Source organism: Rattus norvegicus, chromosome 11, assembly GCF_036323735.1.
Source record: "Rattus norvegicus strain BN/NHsdMcwi chromosome 11, GRCr8, whole genome shotgun sequence".
NCBI classification, from domain to species: Eukaryota; Metazoa; Chordata; class Mammalia; order Rodentia; family Muridae; genus Rattus; species Rattus norvegicus.
Window position 1 is genome coordinate 90215650 of NC_086029.1, and position 10612 is coordinate 90226261.

Here is a 10612-nt window from a genome sequence, read left to right on the forward strand (position 1 = left end):
TTCCCAAAGTCTTGATAGTATAATTTAAAAAAAAAATTCTTGTAGTTTTATTCTCCTACTCAGTGCATTTTCTCTGGAGGAATTAAAATGTCAAAAATGTTGTGTATCCATTCAGAGTGAGTTTCTTTAAAACTAGTGAGTTGAATAGCATCCTATGGTATTCCAGAAGATATGACTCGGTGCTTTGAGGTGACAGCATGTGTTTCTGAGGTAGGGGAATTTTTTTATCATGTAGGCTGTTGTTTGCTTGGTCTGTGAGTGAGGTTCATTCTAATACTTAGTCAACCTTAAAAATGAGTGTACACATAGTTTGTGATTTTTTCCTTTTATTGAGAATGGATTGTTTTCATACAACATACCTTCATTACAGTTTCTTTCCTCCTACTCTGCCCTGTTCCTGCCCACATTCCTTCCCATCCTGATCCACTTTCTTTCTGTTTCCCTGTGTATAAGGGAATATTATATGAAACGATATAATATAATATGATAAAATAGAAACAAATCAGAATAGGAGAATACAAACAGAAGGAAAAGAGCCCAAGAAAAGACATAAGAGCCACTCATTTGTCTGCTCAAACTTTCCATAAAAACGTAAAACCAGATCCTGTAATGTATATGCAAAGGACCTGTAGATCCTTTATTATAAATATAAAGAATAAAAAAGGTAAAGTTTAAAACTAATAAAAGAGAAGAAAAGGCCCTGACGTGACACTGAGACAGGGACCTCCACCAATGCCTGTGAGTTCACCGACTGTTGGCGTCTGCAGCTGGTCATGCCCCTCCCCTTAAGAGTAGTTTGTTTCTCCAGTGAGACTCCTTTGGAAAAAAAAAACTTTTATTTGAAAGTGGTTATCAGTGGGAGATAGCTTCTAGGTTAGGGATGGGGACATGTATCCATTTCTCCTTTCAGCACCTGAACCCTATCACATGCCCACTTTGAAGGCTCGGTGCATGCTACCTCAGTCTCTGTGAGTTCATGTGTGCATCTGTCTTGATGGTTCAGATGGCCTTGTTTCCTTGGGTTCTTCATCCCCTCTGGCTGTTACATTCTCTCTGCCTCGTCTTCCATGGGCTTCTCTGAGCCCTTAGGGGAGGGATTGGACGAGGATATCCAGTTCTGTACTGAGTATTCCAACGTCTCTCGCTCTCCGCATGATGTCTGACTGTGGGTCTCTGTGTTTGTTCCCATTTGCCGAGGTGGGAAGGTTCTCTGGTGATGGCTGAGCAGGACACTGATCATATCTGTTTTGGTTTCATTTTAACAGGGAAAGGGAAGAGAGTCCTCTGACCCATGTACCACTTTCGGAACATGTCCAGACTCCCATGCTGCCAGTAGTCCCAGAGGTTAAAAGGAGGTCAAGAGTAACAGCCTGAGGACAGCAATTGCAGAAGTCCCTCCCAAGACTCCAGGACAGCGTGAAAGGGATGAATCTAGACACACAGACAGCGGATGAAAAGCTTACCTTGGGTCTAATCACAGCTAGGCTCCCAACTCACTTCCAAAGGGTTATGTCTCTCCTTCCTCACCTGTCAAAACAGGAAATTGGATGCTCTATAGAAGGAAAACCAAGTTTCTGTTTGAAAAGCACCTTTGGTATCATTTAGCACTTATTTATTTGATGCATTGGAAACTGAGTGCCAGAGATGGGCACTTGTCCACTGTCAACAACCTGCTATGTCCCCCCTGTAGTATTCAAGTTCTGGTTTCTCTTCTAGATGGCTTCCAAGGTTCTTCCAAGTCCAAGAGATTTTTACTCTTAAGATGGCCTCCTTCTGAGCTGCAGCTATGGACTCATTTTTTATTAATCACTAGAAGCTTCCTTTGGTAATCTTGATGGCATACTCTTGATATATAGCTTCTTGCTTCTATACAGTGTGTCAACCTCACATGAATCTGTGCTCATGGAGGGCATGCTGTATTATGTGTGTGGACATCCAGGGTCAAGTCAGGCAATACCTTTAGACAGGCTATTGGGCAAGGACAAGACCAGCTTGGCAAGTTGACACTATAACCTTGAAGAAACCCCATTCTCTACTGAGCTTCATTTTCTTATATTTAAAGCAAGTTTGTCGAACTAGCTGATCCCTAAGGCACTGTTCAGCTGTGGTGTTCTGTTGCAGTGTATTTCCTAATCTTTCTATTCCTGGGGGAACTTTAGTTAGAACCTAGGGGGATGTTCTTTACCACAGGAAACCGAGGAATGCTTGTAAGCTTTGGGATTACAAAACAAATTTGAAAATATTTTATGATCCTGTGCTTTTTGCTCCTGTTTTCTAAGCTCCATATCAAATGTTCATAGCCAAACTGTATCTTAATTCTTATTGGTAGAGATTTGGATATGTGGAAGCAGGGCTGATCCCTGCTTTATAAACTAGCTGTGCTTTATCAGAAGGTTACTGCATTTGTCAATGCTGGCAGGAGGCATGACTAGAGCCTCAGCGTCCGAGAATTAGATCCTACTAACTGGGTATTTATCTACCAGGGAGCTCAGACATGTACATGCATTAATTAAAATATATGGCATTTCACAGCCAGGACTAGCTTCTGAGAAGGGAAAGAAAGAGCCTGCTTGGGGTATTGTGAAAGTGTGCATAGAGAGGGGAAAAATAGCATAAATGAGAGTAGAGAAAAGGACACCATTTATGGCCTAGTGAATGGGTGTTTTCCTGGCTGGGCACAGTGATGTGAAGAGGTTATATTGCAGAAGATACATTACATGTACATGTCATGTTTCCCTAGCTAGAATATAAGTTTTGCTTATAGAAATATTTGTTCAGATCATCTTTGGTTCCTTATTAGGACTGATGCAAAAGGCATCTCTCAAAACTGATTGATGAATAAATGGGTTATATTTGAGGCACTTCCTTCCAAATTATCAGTTTGTTGGGTTGACACAACCGTATCACACACTCCTGGGAGGCATATTGAGCATGACACTTTTGTTGACTGTCACAGATGTGAATGGCTGTCCCTTGGCTCTGAAACTTAGATAGGTTGTTTCTCACCCAGGGAAAGATGTACTGTGGTCATCAGCTTCTAACAGTTAAAATGTGACTTGTAGGTGACATGAACATGAGGCTGAATTCCATAACTGATACAGAAATAAGCAGATTAATGCCAGTTCTTTGTAATGGCCTATGAGACCATTCCTACAGATAACATAACAAAGAAATCCCAGGAATTGTTTCTGAATACCCCCCCCAAAATGTGCTAACAACTCTTAGTTACTTTTCTCATGGCAATAAAAACACCCAACAAAAACAACATAAGGAAGGGTTGACTTTGGCTTACAGTCTGAGGGAGCAGTCCATTATGATGAGGAATCTGTGAAGGGAGGAATGTGAGGAAGTTGGTCCTATTTCATCTGCAAGCAGGAAGCAGGAAGAGGAATGTCAGAGTTCAGTTTGCTTTCTCTTTTAATTCAGTCCAGGATCTCAGAGCATGAAATGGTGCTGCCCACAGTTAAGATTCACATAACTAGTTCAATTTACCTAATCTAGATTCATCCTCATAGGTTTGACTGGATGCCTGTCTCCTAGGTGATCTTGCATCCTGTCAGGTTGACAATCAATGTCAACCATCACAACAAAGATGTGTCCAGATTGTGACAGTAAAGAGTCAAAAGAATCTACGTTCTTGTCTGTATCTGGATTCTTGTTAGAGATAACAAACCAATACTTATAAATATAGAACTAAATTTATAATTTATAGAACTAAATTTATTTATATTATTTTGTTATATTATATTATACTATTATATTATACCATTATATTATATTATACTAAATTTATTATATTATAGAACTAAATTTATAATTTATAGAACTAATTTTAGTTCTATAATTTATAGAACTAAAAGGAGGCACAGAGATGAGCAGAGTAAAATGAGGAAATCTAAATAACGTAGGTTGTATCATCCAGAGATGTTGGGACACACCTTGTAATTCCAGTGCTCAGGAAGCCGAAAGGAAGGTTGCTGCCAATCTGAGGTCACATTAGGCTATACAGTGAATTTGATGTTAGTCTGGGCCACATACCAAGACTTCGGCTCTGATAAAACACTACACCATCACAGATATTAGCACTAGGAGAGACAAGGTAGAGAATACATAAGCTTCCCCTCTGTTACCTCTTATACCTGCATTAAGGCTACAGCTTTACCGTGATACATTTTTCTCCAAGAGTGGGAGATCAGCTGAGTTCACTAGTGAACTTTTACAGGAAATAATGACACCACTTCTCTTTCAGAAGACAGTGTAATGGGAAATACTTTCCAAATGCATTCATCCAGGCCACCATTATCATATTACAAAAGTCAGATAGTTAATACAAAGGAAGACAAATTCAGCAGTTATCTGTTTTCTGTTGGAGCAGAGAAGCAACCCTTTTGAGCAAAATAATACAATTGAATCCAATAATGCTTCAAAAGGAGACAGCTCAGGGAGTGTGAGCACCCACTGTGGAACCATGTGGGCCTGAGTTTGAATCCCCAGCACCCATGACATAGCCCCACCAGACATGGCTGCATGAGGCTGTCACTAGCATTGGAAGGTAGAGACCAGGAGCTCACTGGCCGGTCTGCCGGGATAGGAAAGGTGAGACTGGGTTCAGCAAGAGATTCTACCTCAAGGGAGTCAGGTGGGGAGCAATGGAGAAAAACAGACACCCACTTCCAGCCTCTACATGTGTGCACATAGGCGTGCATACCTGTATCCGTGTATGTGCCTGCACACACACAGAATCAGTCAGTCAGTCAGTCACTCAGTCAGTCAATCAATCAATCAATGGATCGATCAATCAGGTAAAAATTAAAATTTATGAACCATGACCAAGTGGGACTTATCCTAAATATGCGAAAAAGGTGGTTCGTTATTCACAGACCAATTCATGTAATAACATAGTGACTGGTTAAAAAGCAAACATCACACAAGCATATTAATAATACAAAAAAGGTATTTGATAAAATCCAATACCCATTCATGGTCATATATAACCATGGTGGGTACTTGGCACCATCTCTTTGTCAAAACCCATAGAACACACAGCTGCTACAGTGGACCCTGACACAAACTATATGCTTTGACTGATAATACTGTGTCACTCATTGTAGAGTCACTGACTTTAATGTTCCTCTGGGGTGTGGGACATCAATAGTGGGGGTGCTAGTGCATGTGAAGAGACAGAGTTCTTCCTAAAGGTGCTGTAAAAAATAAAGCTCACAGCAGCAACAAAATCAAGTAACAGAAAAAGCAGGGAGACTTGTAAGCGGTGGCCCTGTGCTCTCCTGGAACCCCTGTGGCTCTCTGGAACCCTACTGGGGAGAGCTAGTTTCTCAACAGAGATTTCATAATGACCCTAGCACAGTACACTAGTTGTTTCTCTCACACTCGTTCAATCATGAATGTGGATGGAGTTTTCCAGAGGCGACATGACATGTAATATTGCAACAGAGGGCATGTGGCAGCAGCTAGGGCATTCAGCTGTCCCCAGTTAAGCAAGACACTAGAGAGACTTTGAAAAAAAGAGAAAAAAAGTTAAACAGTAATTGTCTTCTCCCTGGGTCAGTTTTGGTGAGGAAAACAGCTGGGGTTTTGTTTGTTTGTTTTTTAATATGCTGCTTTGGCTCGTAATGAATTTATTATTTAAATAAGCGAAAATAAGCATTTTCTTAAAAAAGGAATGTGACAGACTTGCTCCTCCGTTCCTCTGTGCAGATTAACGCACAAGAGGAGTTACCAAGGTGCCAGTGTGGATTATCACTTCCGAATGAGTGTTGAGGAGTCTCAGAGGACACGGACCCTGCTCACAAAAGAAAGCAGAGGTTCCTCCAGGGGGGATACTTGACGGAAGGTCTAGACTTGGCAGTTCGCTAAGGATGGAGAAGACACTGAACAGAGCACACAGGTACTGCGCAAGTCCACTGAGCTGTAAAACAAAACCAGAGGCACAGAAAATGGAAGTCCGAGTTGGCAGATAGGAGGGGTCAAAAGTGTGTGTGTGTGTGTGTGTGTGTGTGTGTGTGTGTAAGGTGGATGTGGGACCAGGAGGCCCAAGTTCAGTTGAATAGAAGAGGTTGTTCTGTTGCTGCACTGCTCTTCTGAATCGTGTTTATTTAGATATAGATTATTTGCAATAATTCCTCCCACTGCTATCATCTAATTCTATGAGTTTTGACAAATGCATGTAGTTGTTTAGACAGTATCACAGTCAGAGCAGAGATTAGTTTCATGAAAAGAAATATTATTTTTGGTCCTTCATTGTCAATACCTAGTCTTTCCCAAGAGCCTGGCAGCCAATGCTGTATCTTTTTTTTTCTTTCCTTTTATGAATGTCACATATGTGAAATAAATTATAGAATTTGCTTTTAGAATTGTTTCCTTGACTTACAATGAACTGGAAATTCATATCAATAGATTGTTTTTAATTGTTGGAGAGAAGTTCACTGGATTTTGTAGTCATTTCTACTAATCGATGGATGTGTGTGAGTTGTTTGCAGTGTTAGGTAATCATGATTTTTTTTGTTTTGTTTTGTTTTGTTGACACAGGGTTTCTCTGTGTAACCCTGGCTGTCCTGGAACTCACTCTGTAGATCAGGCTGACCTTGAACTCAGAGATTCTCCTGCCTCTGCCTCTGCCTCTGCCTCTGCCTCTGCCTCTGCCTCTGCCTCTGCCTCTCTGCCTCTCTGCCTCTCTGCCTCTCTGCCTCTCTGCCTCTCTGCCTCTCTGCCTCTCTGCCTCTCTGCCTCTCTGCCTCTCTGCCTCTCTGCCTCTCTGCCTCTCTCTCTGCCTCTCTCTCTGCCTCTCTCTCTGCCTCTCTCTCTGCCTCTCTCTCTGCCTGTCTGCCTGTCTGCCTGTCTGCCTGTCTGCCTGTCTGCCTCTGCCTCTGCCTCTGCCTCTGCCTCTGCCTCTGCCTCTGCCTCTGCCTCTGCCTCTGCCTCTGCCTCTGCCTCTGCCTCTGCTTGCTGCGTGCTTGGATTAAAGTCGTGCACTCACAACAGTAAGTTTACGAATACAATATTATGCACACTGCTTTATGTGAATTTATGTGAACATGGATTAGGAAATTATTGGACTAGAGGAAAGGTGGTAGAAATGGCTGAGGAAGCAAAGAGTGTCAACTTAAGCAATGTGCCTGCCCTTGTTATAATCTTCATGTAGGCGATTTAATGGCTGCTGCTGCAGGATTCTGAAAATCAATTCTTTTTGAGTCAATTTTACTAATAAGGGACATTGACTTAGGAACTTAGATCAACTTGCTGGCTTAAGCATCAGAGTGTTTTCTTCAGGAGGTAGAAACCCAGCAGGAATAAATAAACAAACAAACAAGAACCTATGGCAATTCAAGAGCAATCTTTGGTCATTTTCTCCATGAACCATCATGGTGGTCAGTCAAGAAGATTATAGCTGATGCAGGAAAGCATCCAGAGCCCAAAGACTTCATCACCAAAGAGATCAAGTATAAACCATTCTCTAGAACCTGTTAGATGCATTTTAAATGAACTGTTGTCCAAGTAACAAGTCATCATACAAAGGAAGTTCTGTCTGTAGGTTAGAGAATGAGATTCTGGAAGGAACTTCTGAGAGTTGAATCCCATATGGTAACACAGGTATTATCCCAACAGAATAAAACTTGCCCAGATGCCATCTAACATGAATGCATTTTCTGGGAACATGGCAAATGACAAATGTGATAGTCACATGAGTATAGAGACCCATTAGAGCATGATCTGAGGACCTACTTCTTCAAAGCAGCTGCTCACCTGCTCTCCTATTGTTGTGAGTGCCAGGATCCTTGTCCTGAGCGATCAATCTAAGAGTCTAGCAAACATTCTAGTTCTCACTCTTCTATATTCTTGGGCTGGGGGAGAAACTAAAAGTTAAAATTTTTAATGTATTATTTCTAATGAAAATACATATAGATCACCCTATGATCAAAACTGAAAAGTTTTGAGGTGTATTTGAGCCAATAGAGTGGTAGCCTCTTTAGGATAAAGGAGACAAGGAATCTATCTAGTTCATTCAGTTCTCCAACAAATCCCTCCCAGGATGTCTCTTTTCCTACCCCCTTAAAGCCTAGGTATTTCCAATATTCTACAATGTCCAAATTACTTTCCGAAATTCCCTTTGAACCTCATCTTCCCTCTGAAACCCTTCTTAATCAGAGACTTTTAAAACCCAGTATGCCATCTCCACCTTTGCTGGAGCATTTGTCAAAGCACACAGTTACTTATTCTTGTTGCTTCCTTTGCTGCTCTGTACTAACTTAAGATCAATAATTCTGCTGTCTTCATTCCTTGTAACTTTATTTCCTTAAACAGTGCCTAGCTTGTCCCAAGTACCCAATAAACATTTTTTTAAGCCGACAATGACTCACTAGCTCCTGAAGCAGCCTGTTCCCCGTTTGTCATTTATAAACTGTTCTAACAGTCTTCTTCTTCTTCTTCTTCTTCTTCTTCTTCTTCTTCTTCTTCTTCTTCTTCTTCTTCTTCTTCTTCTTCTTCTTCTTCTTCTTCTTCTTCTTCTTCTTCTTTTCCTTCTCCTCCTTCTTCTCTTCCTCTTCTCCTTCTCCTCCCCCTCCTCTCTCTCTCTCTCTCTCTCTCTCTCTCTCTCTCTCTCTCTCTCTCTCTCTCTCTCTCCAGGCTGGTCTTGAACTTACAATGTAGATAAGCATAAATATAAATGGCGGAACTTACAGATTCCATCTCCTAGGTGCTGGGATGTCAGCTGTATTTTACCACTCTGAGCTAAGAACTCTTCTTTGTAATGAATCAAGTCAGCCTTGATATCTCACCTGCCTCTCTTTGTGTTAGTAACAGGAGCCTTTGCAGGTCCGCATTAATATTTGACCTGCACATTGGAAGAAAGCAGTCATGGCACTTTTGAATCTTCTCCTTTCCCATTGAAATTCTGCCTGATTCTTTACTTTGTCTGAATTAACATTTATTTTGTCTATGTAACTAAGTCAAGAGAAACTAAAAAATGCCATCAGGAATATGGTAATTGACATATCAAGCTGGAATTGGGAGATCTGTCATGAATCATTCACAGTAATTTCACTAAATGATTTTTATTGATGATTTCCTAATTTTTTTTTACCCAAGTGGGGAATAAAACCTGAGATTTTGAGGAGCTTGGTGGGTAAGATATTCAGCTGCATGAGGACTCTTCCAGAGATCAAAAAAGCTTAGCTTTCAAAGTTTGAACTTACTTGCTGGCTTAACAATGGCTTAATGAAAGAGAATTGTGAGATACAAGGAGAGAGGCAAGCAAATGCCAGAGGAAATCTCAACTCTGACTTCATACTTGCATACTGACAACGCACTAAGCAACGTGGATGGCTTAGGAAACAGCCAGTAACTACAACAAACACAAGCTTACTTGGCCCCGTGGATCAGGTTTTCCAGCCCAAAGCAGGGTCACCACTAACGGAAGTCTTCTAGGTGAACACTTCAAGATATTCCAGAGTTAAAATATTCAGCTTCGAAGCTGTTTGATCAAATGCTAGTATATCATGTTTAGCATTCCCAGTCCATGTTCAGTTGCTCAGCAAAAAGCTAAAGGTGCAGTTTGCTCTGAAAACTGGATGTCTGCAGCTGTTTCCTCTACAGGCCAGGACTGCCACGTAAACATTGATTCTTCACAAGGTGTAATAGAGAATCGAACAAGACAATGGGGCACACCGGAAGCACTGCTCACGCCATCTGAGACAGTCATGAGAAGAGATGCCACGGGACAAAACACAGTCACCAACATTAGTTGTGTAGTCATGATACTCATGCAGGTCAGCAATCAGAATAATTTTTGTAATGAAAAATTCACCAACCAATAAGCTAAGAACTCTCTTTAAACTTGATTACAGGCATTTGTTTATTTTATTTTATTTTTATTTTATTATTCTTTGTCTCCAACCTTACTATGAATCTCTAGAGGGGAATCCAGTGCTCTTAACTGCTGACCCATCCCTCCCTCCAGCCCTGGTTACTCCTTGTAGCTCATGAAATACCCGTGTCCACCACATACAAAGAGAGAGAAAGACAAACAGGAGGAAAGAGACGCAGGGTCTGCGAACTCACACATGCTTAAGGAAGTGGAAGATGCTGATCACTTGAAAAGGCACGGGCTCCAGAGTGACAAGAGAAACTTATTCTAGAGCCCACTCAGGCTCTGTTTACTCACTCAATATTTACCGAGCAAGGCAAACACAGGCCCTCAGAGCTCTCGGGCCAAACACTGTCACCACGGGACTGAGAGCCATCACTTCTCTTTTCAACTGGATGTTTCACTATGAGCAAAGTGGTATCTTTACTTTCACTAGTCCAGAATGCAACTCTCTTACTGCCTTCTCCCTTTGCAGATGAGCCACAAAAAAAAAAAAAAAAAAAAAAGGAAACAAGAGAGATGGGCTGAGATTGAATCCACCTGCCTCAGAATCCTGGCTTGGGCAATTAGCTCTGATCTCTAGGGAGAACTGGGTATTTCTTTCATTCCAATACTCTTGTGACAGGGAGGCTGAAGGTGGGCAGAGCGCTTTGTTAAAGAAATTGCCAGGCTAGAGGTACTAAATGTTGTCAAATAACTGTTTCTGTCCCCAGTTACTAATATGTGTGGATC

The 10612-nt window shown here is 41.4% G+C and overlaps 1 long non-coding RNA gene across 2 annotated transcripts; it reads right to left on the reverse strand.

Moving 5' to 3' along the window:
• Positions 1-321: 321 nt before the first annotated feature.
• LOC102553356 (uncharacterized) lies at positions 322-10367 on the reverse strand. Of its 2 annotated transcripts, none has more exons than XR_005491441.2 (5): positions 9380-10367; positions 3939-4085; positions 3293-3365; positions 1464-1527; positions 322-1242 (listed from the first exon to the last, which is right to left on the reverse strand). It is a non-coding gene; the product is annotated as an uncharacterized LOC102553356 (long non-coding RNA). The 2 variants fall into 2 exon arrangements; XR_595142.4 differs by having other exon boundaries at positions 10075-10130.
• Between the last annotated feature and the right edge of the window lie 245 nt (positions 10368-10612).